The following is a 19,146-nucleotide window of genomic DNA, read 5'->3' on the forward strand; positions in this document are numbered from 1 at the left end:
ATTTTTTGCACTCTAGACCCCGAATCCAGAGATCCGATTTCAAATGTCGGTGCTACTTAAAATTGTCATTTCAATGATGCTAGGATGTTTTTCGTTTCCACTGTCAAACATTCTCGAAGCACTGACGCTTGTCGGGTAAGAACTTCTCAGTGTGTCAGGTCCCATGGTGTAGCGGATAGCACTCAGGACTCCGAAACTAGCGATCCGCGTTCAAGTGTCTTGGGGACATGGAATTGTTAATTCCAGGTATTAATCTTTTAATAACCCTTGGCTGTTTCCTTTCCATTCTCAAATATTATCGAAGCACTGACGAGAGTCCAGTAGGACCAGCGCAGTTTGTAAGACCTCTTGGTGTAACTTTAGAACTCTAGACTCCGAATCCAGCGATCAGATGTCAAATCTCGGTGCTACGTAAAATTGTCATTTCAATGATGCTAGGATGTTTTTCGTTTCCACTGTCAAACATTCTCGAAGCCCTGACGCTTGTCGGGTAAGAACTTCTCAGTGTGTCAGGTCCCATGGTGTAATGGTTAGCACTCTGGACTCTGAACCCAGCGATCCGAGTTCAAATCTCGGTGGGACCTGCAATTTTCATTTGTAGATATTAAAAGTTCATTAACTGTAGGACGATTTCTTTCCATTCTCAAATATTATCGAAATACTGACGAGCATCTAGTAGGACCAGCGCACTTTGTTAGAACCCATGGTGCAAGTTTTGCACTCTGGATACCAAATCCGGCGATCCGATTTCAAATCTCGGTGCAACCGAAACTTATCATTTCAATAATGCTAGAATGTTTTTGATTCCACTCTCAAATATTCTCGAAGCACTGACGCTTGTCGGGTAGCAACTGAACAAAGTGTCAGGTCCCCTGGTGTATTGGTTAGCACTCTGGACTCTGAATCCAGCGATGCGAGTTCAAATCTCGGTGGGACCTGTAATTTCCGTTTGTAGATATTACTAGTTCATTAATTGTAGGACGATTTCTTTCCATTCTCAAGCATTATCGAAACACTGACGAGCGTCTAGTAGGACCAGCGTACTTTGTTGGATCCCATGTTGCAATTATTGCACTCTGGATTCCGAATCCGGCGATCCGATTTCAAATCTCGTGCGACCTACAATTGTGATTTCGAGATATTACTAGTTTATTAATTGTAGGATGTTTTCCTTGGATTGTCATACAATTTCGAAGCACCGACGAGTGTCTAGTAGGACCTGCGCAGTTTATAAGGTCCCGTGGTGAAACGGCTACCACTCACGGCTCCGAATCTAGCGATCCGAGTTCAAGTGTCTTGGGGACCTGGATTTGTTAATTCCCTGTATTAAGCTTTTAATAATCCTTGGCTGTTTCCTTTCCATTCTCAAATATTATCGAAACACTCACGAACGTCCAGTAGGACCAGCGCAGTTTGTAAGACCTCTCGGTGTAATTTTAGAACTCTAGACTCCGAATCCAGCGATCCGATATCAAATCTCGGTGCTACCTAAAATTGTCATTTCAATGATACTAGGATGTTTTTCGTTTCAAGTGTCAAACATTCTCGAAGCACTGACGCGTGTCGAGTAGGAACGGCGCAGTACGTCAAGTACTGTGGTGTAATGGTTAGCACTCTGGACACTAAATAGAGCGATCCGAGTTCGTATCTCAGTGGGAATTGTATTTTCATTTTATGTAACTAAATGTATTAATTAATATAATTAATTAATCTAATTAATATGTCCTGCCCTGTGGTGTAGTGGTTAGCGTGTTTAACTGCCAGCCCCGGAGGCTCGGGTTCGATTCCCGGCTCTGCCACGAATTTTGAAAGATGGTATGAGGGCTGGAACGGGGTCCTCTCAGCCTCGGGAGGTCAACTGAGTAGAGGTGGGTTCGATACCCACCTCAGCCATCCTATAACCAGGCGAATGCCGGGATGGTACCTAACATAAGGCCATGGCCGCTTCCTTCCACCTTCCTTGCCTGTCCCTTCCAATCTCCCCATCCCTCCACAAGGCCCCTGTTGAGCATAGCAGGTGAGGCCGCCTGGGCGAGGTACTGGCCATTCTCCCCAGTTGTATCCCCAACTGCCCTAGAGGCGGTAGAGGTGGGATCCCTCGCTGTATCTGAGGGAAAAGCCGACGATGATGATGAATTGTAGGATGTTTACCTCACGTTCTGAAATATTATCGAAGCACTGACGAGCGTCCAGTATTGGCGGCGGAGTCTGAAATATCCCTTAGTGTTATGGTTAGCACTCTACATTCCGAATCCAGTACACTGTTTTCAAAGCTCGTGGTACCTGAAATTGTCGTTTCAAGATATTACTAGTTTATAAATGGTAGGATATTTTCTGCCATTGACAAACATAATCGAAACACTGACGTGTGTCGAGTAACGACTGCGTTGCTAGATAGGTCCCATGGTGTAATGGATAGCACTCTGGGCTCTGCATCCAGCGATCCGAATTAATACCTGGGCGCCACCTGTAATTTTCACTTGTAGAAACTACTAGTTTATTAATTGTAGGAAGATTTCTTTTCATTGTCAAACATTTTCGAAGCACCGACGAGGGTCTAGTAGGACCAGTGCAGATTTAAGGTCCCTCGGTGTGACGGGTACCACTCAGGGCTCCGAATCCAGCGATCCGATATCAAATCTCGGTGCTAACTAAAATTGTCATTTCAATAATAAAGGGATGTTTTTAGTTTTAACTGTCAAACATTATCGAGGAACTGACGCGTGTTGAGTAGGAACTGCTGAGTGCGTTATGTCCCATGTGTAATGGTAAGCATTCTGGTCTTTGAATCCAGCGATCGGAGTCAAAATCGCGGTGGAACTTGTATTTTCATTATGTATATTACTATTTTATTAACTATGGATGTTTTCCTTTCAATCTCAGACAGTATCGAAACACTGACGAGCGTCTAGTAGGACCAGCGGGGTGTGAAATATCCCTTAGTGTTATGGTTAGCACCCTACATTCCGAATCCAGTGCTCAGTTTTCAAACCTCGTGGTAACTGACATTGTAATTTCAAAATATTACTAGTTTATAAATTGTAGGGTATTTTCTGCCATTGACAAACGTAATCGAAATACAGACATGTCTTGAGTATGAACTGCGTCCTCAGCAGGTTCCATGGTGTAATGGTTAGCACTCTGGACTTTGAATCCAGCGATCCGAGTTCAAATCTCGGTGGAACCTGTAATTTTCACTCTTTGGTATTACTGGATTATTAATTGTAGGTAGATTACTTCCCATTTTCAAACATCATCGTAACACTGACGAGCGTCTAGTAGGACCAGCGCAGTTTGTTAGACCCCATGGTGAATTTTTTGCACTCTAGACCCCGAATCCAGAGATCCGATTTCAAATGTCGGTGCTACTTAAAATAGTCATTTCAATGATGCTAGGATGTTTTTTTGTTTCCACTGGCAAACATTATCGAAGCACTGACGCATGTCGAGTAAGAACTTCCCAGTGTGTCAGGTCCCATGGTGTAACGGATAGCACTCAGGACTCCGAAACTAGCGATCCGCGTTCAAGTGTCTTGGGGACATGGAATTGTTAATTCCAGGTATTAATCTTTTAATAATCCTTGGCTGTTTCCTTTCCATTCTCAAATATTATCGAAACACTGACGAGCGTCCAGTAGGACCAGCGCAGTTTGTAAGAACTCTTGTTGTAATTTTAGAACTCTAGACTCCGAATCCAGCGATCCGATGTCAAATCTCGGTGCTACCTAAAATTGTCATTTCAATGATGCTTGGATGTTTTTCGTTTCCACTGTCAAACATTCTCGAAGCACTGACGCATGTCGAGTAAGAACTTCCCAGTGTGTCAGGTCCCATGGTGTAATGGTTAGCACTCTGGACTCTGAATCCAGCGATCCGAGTTGAAATCTCGGTGGGACCTGTAATTTTCATTTGTAGATATTAGTTCATTAATAGTAGGACGATTTCTTTCCATTCTCAAATATTATCGAAATACTGACGAGCATCTAGTAGGACCAGCGCACTTTGTAAGAACCTATGGTGCAAGTTTTGCACTCTGGATACCGAATCCGGCGATCCGATTTCAAATCTCGGTGCAACCTAAAATTATCATTTCAATAATACTAGAATGTTTTTGATTCCACTGTCAAATATTCTCGAAGCACTGACGCTTGTCGGGTAGCAACTAAACAGAGTGTCAGGTCCCATGGTGTAATGGTTAGCACTCTGGACTCTGAATCCAGCGATGCGAGTTCAAATCTCGGTGGGACCTGTTATTTCCATTTGTAGATATTACTAGTTCATTAATTGTAGGACGATTTCTTTCCATTCTCAAACATTATCGAAACACTGACGAGCGTCCAGTAGGACCAGCGTACTTTGTTGGATCCCATGTTGCAAGTTTTGCACTCTGGATTCCGAATCCGGCGATCCGATTTCAAATCTCGTGCGACCTACACTTGTCATTTCGAGATATTACTAGTTTATTAATTGTAGGATGTTTTCCTTGGACTGTCATACAATTTCGAAGCACCGACGAGTGTCTAGTAGGACCTGCGCAGTTTATAAGGTCCCGTGGTGAAACGGCTACCACTCACGGCTCCGAATATAGCGATCCGAGTTCAAGTGTCTTGGGGACCTGGATTTGTTAATTCCAGGTATTAAGCTTTTAATAATCCTTGGCTGTTTCCTTTCCATTCTCAAATATTATCGAAACACTGACGAACGTCCCGTAGGACCAGCGCAGTTTGTAAGACCTCTTGGTGTAATTTTTGAACTCAAGACTCCGAATCCAGCGATCCGATATCAAATCTCGGTGCTACCTAAAATTGTCATTTCAATGATACTAGGATGTTTTTCGTTTCAAGTGTCAAACATTCTCGAAGCACTGACGCATGTCGAGTAAGAACCGATCAGTGTGCCGGGTCCCATGGTGTAATGGTTAGCACTCTGGACTCTGAATCCAGCGATCCGAGTTCAAATCTCGGTGGGACCTGTAATTTTCATTTGTAGGTTTTACCAGTTCATTAATTGTAGGACGATTTCCTTCCATTCTCCAATATTAGCCAAACACTGAAGAGCGTCTAGTAGGACCATTGCAGTTTGCTAGATCCCATGGGGCAAACTTTGCACTCTAGAATACGAATCCACAGATCCGATATCAAATCGCGGTGCTAACTAACATTGTCATTTCTATGTTACTAGGATGTTTTATGTTTCCACTGTCAAACATTATCGAAGCACTGACGCGTGTCGAGTAGGAACGGCGCAGTGCATCAGGTACTGTGGTGTAATGGTTAGCACTCTGGACACTAAATAGAGCGATCCGAGTTCGTATCTCAGTGGGACTTGTATTCTCATTTTATGTAATTAAATGTATGAATTAATATAATTAATTAATCTAATTAATATGTCCGGCCCTGTGGTGTAGTGGTTAGCGTGTTTAACTGCCAGCCCCGGAGGCCCGGGTTCGATTCCCGGCTCTTCCACGAATTTTGAAATGTGGTATGAGGGCTCCCACCTCAGCCATCCTGGAAGTGGTTTTCCGTGGTTTCCCACTTCTGGTACCTAAGTTAAGGCCACGGCCGCTTCCTTCCCTCTTCCTTGCCTATCCCTTCCAATCTTCCCATCCCTCCACAAGGCCCCTGTTCAGCATAGCAGGTGAGGCCGCCTGGGCGAGGTACTGGTCATACTCCCCAGTTGTATCCCCGACCAAGAGTCTGAAGCTCCAGGACACTGCCCTTAAGGCGGTAGAGGTGGAATCCCTCGCTAAGTCCGAGGGAAAAACCGAACCTGGAGGGTAAACAGATGGTGATGATGGTATGAGGGCTGGAACGGGGTCCTCTCAGCCTCGGGAGGTCAACTGAATAGAGGTGGGTTCGATATCCACCTCAGCCATCCTATAAGCGGTTTCCGTGGTTTCTCCTCCAGGCGAATGCCGGGATGGTACCTAACATAAGGCCATGGCCGTTTCCTTCCACCTTCCTTGCCTGTCCCTTCCAATCTTCCCATCCCTCCACAACATCCTTAATAAAAGGATGTTTTTAGTTTCCACTGTCTCCCCAGTTGTATGCCCAACCAAGTTTCTGAAGCTCCAGGACACTGCCCTTGAGGCGGTAGAGGTGGGATCCCTCGCTGTATCTGAGGGAAAAGCCGATGATGATGATGAATTGTAGGATGTTTACCTCACATACTGAAGTATTATCGAAGCACTGACGAGCGTCCAGTAGGGGCGGCGGAGTCTGAAATATCCCTTAGTGTTATAGTTAGCACTCTACATTCCGAATCCAGTACTCTGTTTTCAATGCTCGTGGTACCTGAAATTGTCATTTCAAGATATTACTAGTTTATAAATTGTAGGATATTTTCTGCCATTGACAAACATAATCGAAACACTGACGTGTGTCGAGTTGCTAGATAGGTACAATGGTGTAATGGATAGCACGCTGGGCTCTGAATGCAGCGATCCGATTTAATATCTGGGCGGCACCTGTAATTTTCACTTGTAGAAACTACTAGTTTATTCATTGTAGGAAGACTTCTTTTTATTGTCAAACATTTTCGAAGCACCGACGAGGGTCTAGTAGGACCAGTGCAGATTTAAGGTCCCTCGGTGTGACGGCTACCACTCAGGGCTCCGAATCTAGCGATCCGAGTTCAAATGTCTTAGGGACCTGCAATTGCTATTTCCAGGTATGAATCCTTTATTAATCCTTGGCTGTTTCTTTTCCGTTCTCCAACATTATCGAAACACTGACGAGCGTCCAGTCGAACCAGCGCAATTTGTAAGATCTCTTGGTGTAATTTTAGAACTCTAGACTCCGAATCCAGCGATCCGATATCAAATCTCAGTGCTAACTAAAATTGTCATTTCAATAATAAAGGGATGTTTTTAGTTTCCACTGTCAAATATTATCGAGGAACTGACGCGTGTTGAGTAGGAACTGCTGAGTGCGTCAGGTCCCATGGTGTAATGGTAAGCACACTGGACTTTGAATCCAGCGATCCGAGTTCAAATCTCGGTGGGACCTATAATTTTCATTTGTAGAAACTACTAGATTATTAATTGTAGGACGATTTCTTTCCATTCTCAAATTTTATCGAAACACTGACGAGCGTCTAGTAGGACTGCGCGGTTTGTTAGATTCCATGGTGCAGTTTTTGCACTCTGGAATCTGAATCCAGCGATCCGATTTCAAATCTTGGTGCTGCATAAAATTGTCATTTCATTAATAAAAGGATGTTTTTAGTTTCCACTGTCAAATATTATCGAGGCACTGACGCGTGTTGAGTAGGAACTGCTGAGTGCGTCAGGTCCCATGTGTAATGGTAAGCACTCTGCTCTTTGAATCCAGCGATCGGAGTTACAATCCCGGTGGAACTTGTATTTTCATTATGTATATTACTATTTTATTAACTATGGACGTTTTCCTTTCAATCTCAGACAGTATCGAAACACTGACGAGCGTCCAGTAGGACCAGCGGAGTCTGAAATTTCCCTTAGTGTTATATTTAGCACTCTAGATTCCGAATCCAGTGCTCTGTTTTCAAAGCTCGTGGTAACTGACATTGTAATTTCAAAATATTACTAGTTTATAAATTGTAGGATATTTTCTGCCATTGACAAACATATTCGAAACACTGACGTGTGTCGAGTAAGAACTGCGTTGCTCAGCAGGTTCCATGGTGTAATGGTTAGCACTCTGGACTCTGAATCCAGCGATCCGAGTTCAAATCTCGGTGGAACCTGTAATTTTCACTCTTTGGTATTACTGGATTATTAATTGTAGGAAGATTACTTCCCATTTTCAAACATCATCGTAACACTGACGAGCGTCTAGTAGGACCAGCGCAGTTTGTTAGACCCCATGGTCAATTTTTTGCACTCTAGACCCCGAATCCATAGATCCGATTTCAAATGTCGGTGCTACTTAAAATAGTCATTTCAATGATACTAGGATGTTTTTTGTTTCCACTGTCAAACATTATCGAAGGACAGACGCGTGTCGAGAAGGAGCTGCCCAATGCGTCAGGTCCCATGGTGTAATGGATGGCACTCAGGACTCTGAATCCAGCGATCCGAGTTAAAATCTCGGTGGCACCTGTAATTTTCTTTCGTAGAACCAACAAATTTATTAATTGTAGGATGATTTCTTTCCATTCTGAAGTATTATCGAAACACTGACGAGCGTCTAGTAGGACCAGCGCAGTTTGTTAGATCCCATGGGGCAATTTTTGCACTCTTGATTCCGAATCTGGCGATCCAATTACAAATCTCGTTCGACCTACAATTGTAATTTCGAGATATTACTCTAGACTCCGAATCCATCGATTCGATATCAAATCTCGGTGCTACCTAAAATTGTGATTTCAATAATTCTTGGATTGTTTTTGTGTCGACTGTCAAATATTCTCGAAGGACTGACGCGTATCGAGTAGGAACTGCGCAGTGGGTGAGGTCCCATATTGTAATGGTTAGCACTCTGGACTCTGAATCCAGCGATCCGAGTTCTGATCTCGGTGGGACCTGCAATTTCAATTTTGAGGTATTCCTGGATTGATATTCCTCGGATGTGTTCCTTCCGTTCTCGAACATAATCGGAACGTTGATGATCATCTAGTAGGAACGAAGCTGCTCTATATGTTCCATGCCGTAATGGTTATCTCACTGGACACTGAATTCATGATCTGATTTCAAACTTCGCTGTTACATGGAAATAAAATTTCCAGTTATTAAATGTTTCTTAGATCACGAATGATTCTCTTCCATTCTCAAATATTATCGGAACGCAGACGAGCATCTAGTAGGACAGGCGCAGTTGGTAAGGTCCCATGGTGTAATGGTTAGCACTCTGGACTCTGAATCCAGCGATCCGAGTTCAAATCTCGGTGGGACCTGTAATTTCCATTTGTAGATATTACTAGTTCATTAATTGTAGGACGATTTCTTTCAATTCTCAAGCATTATCAAAACACTGACGAGCGTCTAGTAGGACCAGCGCACTTTGTTAGATCCCATGGTGCAAGTTTTGCACTCTGGATTTCGAATCCGGCGATCCGATTTCAAATCTCGTGCGACCTACAATTGCCATTTCGAGATATTACTCTTTTATTAATTGTAGGATGTTTTCCTTGGATTGTCAAACATTTCGAAGCACCGACGAGTGTCTAGTAGGACCTGCGCAGGTTATAAGGACCCGTGGTGAAATGGCTACCAATCACGGCTCCGAATCTAGCGATCCGAGTTCAAGTGTCTTGGGGACCTGGAATTGTTAATTCCAGGTATTAATCTTTTAATAATCCTTGGCTGTTTCCTTTCCATTCGCAAATATTATCGAAACACTGACGAGCGTCCAGTAGGACCAGCACAGTTTGTAAGACATCTTGGTGTAATTTTATAACTCGAGACTCCGAATCCAGCGATCCGATGTCAAATCTCATTGCTACCTAAAATTGTCATTTCAATGATACTAGGATGTTTTTCGTTTCCTCTGTCAAACCTTCTCGAAGCACCGACGCATGTCGAGTAAGAACTTCTCAGTGTGTCAGGTCCCATGGTGTAATGGTTAGCACTCTGGACTCTGAATCCAGCGATCCGAGTTCAAATCTCGGTGGGATCTGTAATTTTCATTTGTAGATATTACTAGTTCATAAATTGTAGGACTATTTCTTTCCTTCTCCAATATTAGCGAAACACTGAAGAGCGTCTTGTAGGACCAGCGCAGTTTGTTAAATCCCATGGTGCAAATTTTTCACTCTTGACTCCGAATCCACAGATCCAATTTCAAATCTCGGTGCTGCATAAAATTGTCATTTCAATAATAAAAGGATGTTCTTAGTTTCCACTGTCAAATATTATCGCGGCACTGACGCGTGTTGAGTAGGAACTACTGAGTGCGTCAGGTCCCATGGTGTAATGGTAAGCACTCTGGACTTTGAATCCAGCGTTCCGAGTTCAAATCTCGGTGGGACCTGTAGTTTTCATTTGTAGAAACTACTAGTTTATTAATTGTAGGACGATTTCTTTCCATTCTCAAATTTTATCGAAACACTGACGAGCGTCTAGTAGGACTGTGCGGTTTGTAAGATCCCATGGTGCAGTTTTTTCACTCTGGACTCTGAATCCAGCGATCCGATTTCAAATCTCGGTGCTGCATAAAATTGTCATTTCAATAATAAAAGGATGTTCTTAGTTTCCACTGTCAAATATTATCGAGGCACTGACGCGTGTTGAGTAGGAACTGCTGAGTGCGTTATGTCCCATGTTTAATGGTAAGCATTCTGGTCTTTGAATCCAGCGATCGGAGTCAAAATCGCGGTGGAACTTGTATTTTCATTATGTATATTACTATTTTATTAACTATGGACGTTTTCCTTTCAATCTCAGACAGTATCGAAACATTGACGAGCGTCCAGTAGGACCAGCGGGGTGTGAAATATCCCTTAGTGTTATGGATAGCACCCTACATTCCGAATCCAGTGCTCTGTTTTCAAACCTCGTTATAACTGACATTGTAATTTCAAAATATTACTAGTTTATAAATTGTAGGGTATTTTCTGCCATTGACAAACGTAATCGAAATACAGACATGTCTTGAGTATGAGCTGCGCTGCTCAGCAAGTTCCATGGTGTAATGGTTAGCACTCTGGACTTTGAATCCAGCGATCCGAGTACATATCACGGTAGAACCTGTAGTTTTCACTCTTTGGTATTACTGGATTATTAATTGTAGGAAGATTACTTCCCATTTTCAAACATCATCGTAACACTGGCGAGCGTCTAGTAGGACCAGCGCAGTTTGTTAGACCCCATGGTGAATTTTTTGCACTCTAGACCCCGAATCCAGAGATCCGATTTCAAATGTCGGTGCTACTTAAAATAGTCATTTCAATGATACTAGGATGTTTTTTTGTTTCCACTGTCAAACATTATCGAAGGACTGACGCGTGTCGAGAAGGGGCTGCCCAGTGCGTCAGGTCCCATGGTGTAACGGATAGCACTCAGGACTCCGAATCTAGCGATCCGCGTTCAAGTGTCTTGGGGACATGGAATTGTTAATTCCAGGTATTAATCTTTTAATAATCCTTGGCTGTTTCCTCTCCATTCTCAAATATTATCGAAGCACTGACGAGCGTCCAGTAGGACCAGCGCAGTTTGTAAGACCTCTTGGTGTAATTTTAGAACTCTAGACTCCGAATCCATCGATCCGATGTCAAATCTCGGTGCTACCTAAATTTGTCATTTCAATGATGCTAGGATGTTTTTCGTTTCCACTGTCAAACATTCTCGAAGCACTGACGCATGTCGAGTAAGAACTTCTCCGTGTGTCATGTCCCATGGTGTAATGGTTAGCACTCTGGACTTTGAATCCAGCGATCCGAGTTGAAATCTCGGTGGGACCTGTAATTTTCATTTGTAGATATTAAAAGTTCATTAAGTGTTGGACGATTTCTTTCCATTCTCAAATATTATCGAAATACTGACGAGCATCTAGTAGGACCTGCGCACTTCGTTAGAACCCATGGTGCAAGTTTTGCACTCTGGATACCGAATCCGGCGATCCGATTTCAAATCTCGGTGCAACCTAAAATTATCATTTCAATAATACTAGAATGTTTTTGATTCCACTGTCAAATATTCTCGAAGCACTGACGCTTGTCGGGTAGCAACTGAACAGAGTGTCAGGTCCCATGGTGTAATGGTTAGCACTCTGGACTCTGAATCCAGCGATGCGAGTTCAAATCTCGGTGGGACCTGTAATTTCCATTTGTAGATATTACTAGTTCATTAATTGTAGGACGATTTCTTTCCATTCTCAAACATTATCGAAACACTGACGAGCGTCTAGTAGGACCAGCGTACTTTGTTGGATCCCATGTTGCAATTTTTGCACTCTGGATTCCGAATCCGGCGATCCGATTTCAAATCTGGTGCGACCTACAATTGTCATTTCGAGATATTACTAGTTTATTAATTGTAGGATGTTTTCCTTGGATTGTCATACAATTTCGAAGCACCGACGAGTGTCTAGTAGGACCTACGCAGTTTATAAGGTCCCGTGGTGAATCGGCTACCACTCACGGCTCCGAATCTAGCGATCCGAGTTCAAGTGTCTTGGGGACCTGGATTTGTTAATTCCAGGTATTAAGCTTTTAATAATCCTTGGCTGTTTCCTTTCCATTCTCAAATATTATCGAAACACTGACGAACGTCCAGTAGGACCAGCGCAGTTTGTAAGACCTCTTGGTGTAATTTTAGAATCCGAATCCAGCGATCCGATATAAATCTCGGTGCTACCTAAAATTGTCATTTCAATGATACTAGGATATTTTTCGTTTCAAGTGTCAAACATTCTGGAAGCACTGACGCATGTCGAGTAAGAACCGATCAGTGTGTCAGGTCCCATGGTGTAATGGTTAGCACTCTGGACTCTGAATCCAGCGATCCGAGTTCAAATCTCGGTGGGACCTGTAATTTTCATTTGTAGGTTTTACCAGTTCATTAATTGTAGGACGATTTCCTCCCATTCTCCAATATTAGCCAAACACTGAAGAGCGTCTAGTAGGACCATTGCAGTTTGCTAGATCCCATGGTGCAAACTTTGCACTCTAGAATACGAATCCACAGATCCGATATCAAATCTCGGTGCTACCTAACATTGTCATTTCAATGTTACTAGGATGTTTTATGTTTCCACTGTCAAACATTATCGACGCACTGACGCGTGTCGAGTGGGAACGGCGCAGTGCGTCAGGTACTGTGGTGTAATGGTTAGCACTCTGGACACTAAATAGAGCGATCCGAGTTCGTATCTCAGTGGGACTTGTATTTTCATTTTATGTAATTAAATGTATTAATTAATATAATTAATGAATCTAATTAATATGTCCGGCCCTGTGGTGTAGTGGTTAGCGTGTTTAACTGCCAGCCCCGGAGGCCCTGGTTCGATTTCCGGCTCTGCCACGAATTTTGAAAGGTGGTATGAGGGCTGGAACTGGGTCCTCTCAGCCTCGGGAGGTCAACTGAGTAGAGGTGGGTTCGATACCCACCTCAGCCATCCTATAAGCGGTTTTCCGTGGTTTCTCCTCCAGGCGAATGCCGGGATGGTACCTAACATAAGGCCATGGTAGCTTCCTTCCACCTTCCTTGCCTGTCCCTTCCAATCTTCCCATCCCTCCACAAGGCCCCTGTTGAGCATAGCAGGTGAGGCCGCCTGGGCGAGGTACTGGTCATTCTCCCCAGTTGTATCCCCAACCAAGTTTCTGAAGCTCCAGGACACTGCCCTTGAGGCGGTAGAGGTGGGATCCCTCGCTGTATCTGAGGGAAAAGCCGATGATGATGATGAATTGTAGGATGTTTACCTCACATACTGAAATATTATCGAAACACTTGTTGGGGATATCACTAATAAATAAAACACTGAATCACTTTACTTCGTCATGGCTGCCATCTTTATTCTAACTACTACAAACCAGTACAAAACAAAAGCATAAATACAAGCGATATGGCAGTTCCCAGTAGCTCCGCTAGATAGCAGAAGCTCATACTTGAAATACTAAACTATGTACAGGGAGATTGCATATCCAAATCACATAACGCCGTTAGAGTGTGTACGAGTCCTTTTCTATGAATCTCCAACATCCTCCCCACCCTGGTCTATCTCGAGTGGGATGACCAGCTGGACAGGTCGTGTCACATTGTTTCCGTCCGAGGTGCGAAGAATAACCGTTCTAGTTCTCCCGTCACGTCCTTCGCGTAATTCTTCGACCCGTGCTTTATTCCACATGTGTCTTGGGCGTGTATCCTCTTGTAGTAAAACTACGTCACCGACCCTGATTCTTGACCCGTGGTCTCTGGGCTGGCGAACCTCGTGAAAATTCCGTAATAGTAGCAAATACTCTTTACTCCAACGCTTCCAGAAGTCGTCAGTCATTCGCTGGAGTAGTCTGAAGGTTCTAACAAGGTCTCGCCTAGGTGGTTCTGGTCCAGTAGGTATCGTGGTGAGTCGATCGCCAACGAGGAAGTGGGCTGGAGTCAATACACCACCATTGTCATCATGTTGCGTCAAGGGTCTTGTGTTTAATACGGCTTCTATGCTAGTCAAAACAGTCCGTAGCCCTTCATCATCAATAGTGGAACGTCCAAGTATTTTCCGTAGACATCGCTTGGTGAGGCCGATTAGTCTTTCCCACCATCCTCCCCACCAAGCGGCACGCGGGGCAATCAACTTCCATGTGATACCTTGCTGGGCCATATAGTGGTGTGTCCGTGCCGCTGTCAGTTCTCTCCACAAGTCTGTTAACTCTGCGTTCGCTGAATGGAATGTCTGAGCGTTGTCGCTGTAGATCGTGTGTGGTATACCACGTCGGCCTATAAACCTCTGCAAGGCCTGTAGGAATTTGTCTGTCGACATGTCACCGCACAGTTCCAAGTGTAAGGCACGCGTTGTTGCACAGGTGAATAATGCAATGTAGGCTTTCTTCATGAGGTTGCCAGAAGTAACGTACAGTGGTCCTGCGAAGTCTAGTCCCGTTACTTCGAATGGTCTGGAGGGACGTAGACGATCCAGAGGAAGTGGTGCTTCTAATTCCGTCGGTCTCCTCCGGTGAACAACTTTACACGGAAGGCAAGTGTGTAAGACCTTCTTGATTGTTTGGCGTGCTCGCAAGATCCAGAATTCTGTGCGTAGTTCAGTTAGGATAGCTGAAACACCTAGATGGTGAAGTCTTATGTGAGTTTGTTTTATCAGAAGTTTACAGAAAGCGTGTGAGCCATCCAGAAGTATTGGGTGCTTTTCGTTGCTCGAGATGTCTACGTGTTGTAGCCGTCCGCCTAGTCGGAGGATACCATGTTGTAGAAATGGATTGTAGCGAAAGATCTTCGAAGCTCGTGCTAGTGGAAGATTATTCTTCAGGGCTTGCAGTTCAGAAGCAAAGCATTCCTGTTGAACTTGCTTTATCCAGTACGTTCTTGCTTCTTCCATTTCTGAGGCTGTGAAGTTCTGACAATACTTAGTTTTCTCCTTCAAACATTTCACGAATCGTAGAATCCATGCGGTAACTCTCAAAAGTTTCCAGTATGTACTAAATCGTGAGGCAGCAAACAATGGTTCTGGGGTGGTGGTTGCAAGAACTTGAGTGGTCTTCCTTTCCTCAGGTAGATTCATATTAGTGGGGGTGACATCTCTGGGCCATGAGTAGGAAGGTCCATTCAACCACGAAGGTCCGTGCCACCATGAGTCCAAGGACTCCAGTTGATGTGCTTGAAGTCCTCTAGAAAGGTGGTCAGCTGGGTTGTTGATTCCGGGACAGTGTCTCCACTGACTGGACGTGGTATGAGTCAAAATTTCAGTCACTCGGTTACAGACAAATGTCTTCCAACGGTTGGGATTACTTCTTATCCACCCCAGTGTGACTGTAGAATCGCTCCATAACGTGGCAGGGATGGACGTTATTCCAGTGGCTTCGTAAAAATAATGTAGAAGTCGGGATCCGACCAAGGCTGCTAACAATTCGAGCCTGGGAAGGGTCACTTTCTTCACAGGGGACAGTCTGGCCTTGCTGCAAACTAAGCGAACAGTGTAAGCGTCGTTGACAAGTGACCGGACGTACAATGCGGCACCGTATGCTCTTTCGGAGGCGTCGCAAAACACGTGCAGTGATATGTCTGTACCGAAATTTGAAATGGCAATCCATCGTGGTATCCGGATTGGAGAGAGGTACTGTAGGTGTGAGAGCCAATCGTTCCATCGATGGGCGAGATTAGGTGGTAAAATTTCTTCCCATGCCAGTCCTTGGCACCAAGTATCTTGGAAAAGGATTTTGGCAGTGATTGACACGGGTGAAAATAATCCAAGTGGGTCGTAGAAGCGTGCGGTGGCTTTCAGTAACTGTCGTTTAGTTGCTGGCTGTGTGGATAGTTTTGCAGTGACGTCACCTGGGGTTGTAAAGAGTTGGTCTGATTCCGCATTCCAGTCGATACCTAATACTCGTGTCTGCAGTACGACTTCTCGAGTTTCTGCTTTCCAAATGTTCATTAATGGCAAGGAATTCGTGACCCATTTGGAGAGTGGGAGTATAATGTGGTGCAGGAGGGCTATCAGTTCATAATAAAGAGTAACGGCCGTATTGTTGTCTTCTACGCTGGCAGTGAAGTCATCCATAAATGTGCAAGCATCTAGGAGAGGTGCTGCCGTGGGATAAGTGTTGTGGTGTAGGGTAGCTAGTTCACGGAGAGTGGCTGAGAGGAGGAACGGGCTACAGGTGAGGCCAAAGGGTAGGCGGGTGAATCGGTACGCTACGACGTCCTCGGTTGTCGTGTAGATTCCGTCTGTAGTAGTTTTGATGCGGTACCAAAGAAATCTGGTGAGATCTCTATCTTGTTCGTCGAGGGCTAGCTGGAGGAACGCCTGGGTACCGTCACATGCGATGGCCTTTCGATGGAATCGAAACCTTAAGAGGGTGGCAAAAATTTCGGGTAGGAGATTTGGACCCATGTGGAGGGTATCGTTGAGGAATGGGATTCCTGGTTCGTGAGAGGAAGCGTCGCACACTATTCTCCATTTAGTGGCTTCTCGTTTCTCCTTCTTGACGGCATGGTGTGGCAGATAAAACATATTTCCAGGGATTGCGGTATCGTGGGCTAGTTCCACTTGCTCTCGAAGCACGTAGTCCAACATTAGCGTCTGATACATTTTCTTGAAAGTTGCGTCTTGATATAGCCGTCTCTGTAGTGTTCGAAATCTTGCCTCGGTTGTTGCCAAATTATCGGATAAGACTATATCCCGCTTGCGAGGAAGGGATACGACTCTTCGTCCGTCATGGATGTGGTAATTGTCGTGGAACTCTTGAAGAATAGCAGCATCCGTGTCGTCTAGTTGTCTGTGTTTCGTCTCTCGAATGCCGATTGTCTCGAGGTCCCAAAAACGTCGCATGGAGTCGTCAGATATCTCGTCATTGTTGACTGAGACGTGGTTCGTCATGACATGATTGACAGTGGTACCAGAACGGTTGCCTGTGAGGACCCAACCGAAGATTGTTGGAAGTAGGACTAAGGAGGGTGTGATGGGCTGTGGTGGATCTAGTTTCACGACTTTCCAATAATTATCTGCACCAATAAGGATTTCAATCGGCAAGTCATCTACATCGTTGGTTTTTGGATCAGCGAGTGGCAGATTTCTGTGGTTAAGAGTGACTGCTGGGTGAGATGAATAAGTGTTGGCACTTTCGAAAGCTGTGATAGTGACGGCGGTTTTTGTCGAAAATCCGATCATTTCAAATTGGGTGAGTCGACGTGGCTGAAAGCTATTGCTAGTTGTTTCGAAGGCTGTGACTGCTAGGTCTCGAGTACATATTACTGGTAGCTGTAGAGTGTCCAATAATGACGTGGCAATAAAACTTGATTGACTTCCAGCGTCTAGAAGGCATCGTGTGATTTTGTGAGTCCCTGTTGGTCCTTGTATCTGAACACGGGCTGTCTGCAGAAATGAAAAACTGGGTGGCCCTGTTTCAATCTTTCCGACAGAAGTTGACTGGGATTGGCTCTGGTTGCATATGGACACGTGGTGAAGTTGTTTGCATTTAGAGCATGACACTCTGCCCTTCTTGTTGCAGTTCTGGGCGTTGTGACCTCGATTGAGACAGAGAAAGAATCTTTTGGAGAGTTTCATCTTCTCCACCCTAGCTTGGGGTAGGACTACTTGTGTGCATCCCTGTGCCCAGTGACCTCTGCTTTCGCAGAAGGCACAGAATGGTGTTATTGCGGGCTTGTTCTGCTCCCTTCTTAACTTTTGTGGCCTAGTACTGACTTGGAGAGCAGCTGCTGTAGGTTGGTAAAGTGATGGAAGTGCGATGCTGGTCTCTCCCCTGAGTTTCTGAGTGCTAAGGGCCGCTTCTACCTCCTCGCGAAGAAATTCTATCAGAGACATCATATGACCTTCGGAGATTTTGTTGCGCTTTGCGTGAATTAGCCAACGTGTGCAGATTGCCGCTGGGAAAGCTCGTAAAATCTTCGGGGCAATCACGCGTCCGTAAACATTAATGTCTTCGCCGAGCGCCTTGAGGACTTGAACTCTACGGTGGCACTCAGGTATGTCACGTTGAGATCATCAGGATTCTCTGATAATGTGGGTGGTAAATTCTCCAGGTAGTTCAGATGAGCCTGAATTATTTTATCCTTGTCGCCATAACGTTCAGTAAGTAAAGTCTTGACCTGGGCGCACGTTTCTGAACTAAGTGCTGTACCATCGACGAGTTGCTTGGGATCCCCTCGTAGATATCCTCGTAATAACACGTGCTTGCTGATGTCTGGAATCGTGGTGTTGTTGTCAACTGCTGTCTCGAACTGTTCCCAGAAAGGAGACCAGGACTCTATGTCACCTGAGAATGGCTCAATGTGTATTGTCGGGAGTTTAAATTCTGGAACAACTGGGGGTGGAACATAATAGCTAGAACTGGGAATGCATGCTGACGCATTTGCCTCTGCTGGTTTCCGTGTAAGAACTTTGTTGGCATGCTGTATAGCTCTTGTTGCACTGTCGACATAGTTTTCACATGCCTGTACATCTGTTTCATATCTGTGTCGGGTAACTGCTCGTGTATAACATCATCTGAGGAAACTAATAATTGCAAAGTGTTCTGAAGTCTATCACGAAGATATTCTATTTCGTCATAGTCTGGTGTACTTGTTTTGTCTTTTAAAAGATTGACAAAGCGCGTTAAATTTGCTCGCAGAGTAGTTCGCTTTCTTTTCAGAAGGTACAGGTCTTGTATAGACATCGCTGACGGTGTGACAGACGGGCAATTTATGACAGCTGAGGAGGGGGTGCAGATGAACGTGCTGCAGGCAGAGCTTTGTTCCTGTGACAGTAGGTAGTTGGGCCGGTAATAGTACGCCTTGTTTCCAGTAGGTGGCAGCACTTGTCACACAGACCGGCGTGGAGTTGTTTTAGAAAGAACGATATTCTTGAAGCATGCAGAAATAATATCTACACCAATGCAATAATGCCGTATAATCCCCATATAGCATGCTACGTTAGTGATTCAGTACATTGTATCTCAGAAGAAATAACTGTTCTACTCATCGTGATCCTGGGTCGAGTGGCGTGATGAAACATTCCCTTTACAGGAGATCCGTGGTTACTTGGCGTGAAAGTTCTCCAAATCTTGAAA

General features: G+C 44.5%; 12 non-coding genes across 12 annotated transcripts; all 12 read left to right on the forward strand.

Annotated features, from left to right (window-relative positions):
- The first annotated feature begins 512 nt into the window (after positions 1 to 512).
- On the forward strand, positions 513 to 584 carry TRNAQ-CUG (transfer RNA glutamine (anticodon CUG)). The gene has a single exon. It is a non-coding gene; the product is annotated as a tRNA-Gln (tRNA).
- Positions 585 to 3,115: 2,531 nt separating this feature from the next.
- Positions 3,116 to 3,187, forward strand: TRNAQ-UUG (transfer RNA glutamine (anticodon UUG)). Its single transcript has one exon. It is a non-coding gene; the product is annotated as a tRNA-Gln (tRNA).
- Positions 3,188 to 3,826: 639 nt separating this feature from the next.
- TRNAQ-CUG (transfer RNA glutamine (anticodon CUG)) lies at positions 3,827 to 3,898 on the forward strand. The gene has a single exon. It is a non-coding gene; the product is annotated as a tRNA-Gln (tRNA).
- Positions 3,899 to 4,177: 279 nt separating this feature from the next.
- TRNAQ-CUG (transfer RNA glutamine (anticodon CUG)) lies at positions 4,178 to 4,249 on the forward strand. The gene has a single exon. It is a non-coding gene; the product is annotated as a tRNA-Gln (tRNA).
- Positions 4,250 to 4,900: 651 nt separating this feature from the next.
- On the forward strand, positions 4,901 to 4,972 carry TRNAQ-CUG (transfer RNA glutamine (anticodon CUG)). The gene has a single exon. It is a non-coding gene; the product is annotated as a tRNA-Gln (tRNA).
- Positions 4,973 to 6,935: 1,963 nt separating this feature from the next.
- TRNAQ-UUG (transfer RNA glutamine (anticodon UUG)) lies at positions 6,936 to 7,007 on the forward strand. Its single transcript has one exon. It is a non-coding gene; the product is annotated as a tRNA-Gln (tRNA).
- Positions 7,008 to 7,653: 646 nt separating this feature from the next.
- TRNAQ-CUG (transfer RNA glutamine (anticodon CUG)) lies at positions 7,654 to 7,725 on the forward strand. Its single transcript has one exon. It is a non-coding gene; the product is annotated as a tRNA-Gln (tRNA).
- A 1,077-nt stretch (positions 7,726 to 8,802) lies between these two features.
- Positions 8,803 to 8,874, forward strand: TRNAQ-CUG (transfer RNA glutamine (anticodon CUG)). The gene has a single exon. It is a non-coding gene; the product is annotated as a tRNA-Gln (tRNA).
- Positions 8,875 to 9,524: 650 nt separating this feature from the next.
- TRNAQ-CUG (transfer RNA glutamine (anticodon CUG)) lies at positions 9,525 to 9,596 on the forward strand. Its single transcript has one exon. It is a non-coding gene; the product is annotated as a tRNA-Gln (tRNA).
- Positions 9,597 to 9,878: 282 nt separating this feature from the next.
- TRNAQ-UUG (transfer RNA glutamine (anticodon UUG)) lies at positions 9,879 to 9,950 on the forward strand. Its single transcript has one exon. It is a non-coding gene; the product is annotated as a tRNA-Gln (tRNA).
- Positions 9,951 to 11,661: 1,711 nt separating this feature from the next.
- On the forward strand, positions 11,662 to 11,733 carry TRNAQ-CUG (transfer RNA glutamine (anticodon CUG)). Its single transcript has one exon. It is a non-coding gene; the product is annotated as a tRNA-Gln (tRNA).
- A 642-nt stretch (positions 11,734 to 12,375) lies between these two features.
- TRNAQ-CUG (transfer RNA glutamine (anticodon CUG)) lies at positions 12,376 to 12,447 on the forward strand. The gene has a single exon. It is a non-coding gene; the product is annotated as a tRNA-Gln (tRNA).
- The last annotated feature ends 6,699 nt before the right edge of the window (positions 12,448 to 19,146 follow it).

The sequence above is a fragment of the Anabrus simplex genome, chromosome 4, assembly GCF_040414725.1.
Source record: "Anabrus simplex isolate iqAnaSimp1 chromosome 4, ASM4041472v1, whole genome shotgun sequence".
NCBI lineage: Eukaryota > Metazoa > Arthropoda > Insecta > Orthoptera > Tettigoniidae > Anabrus > Anabrus simplex.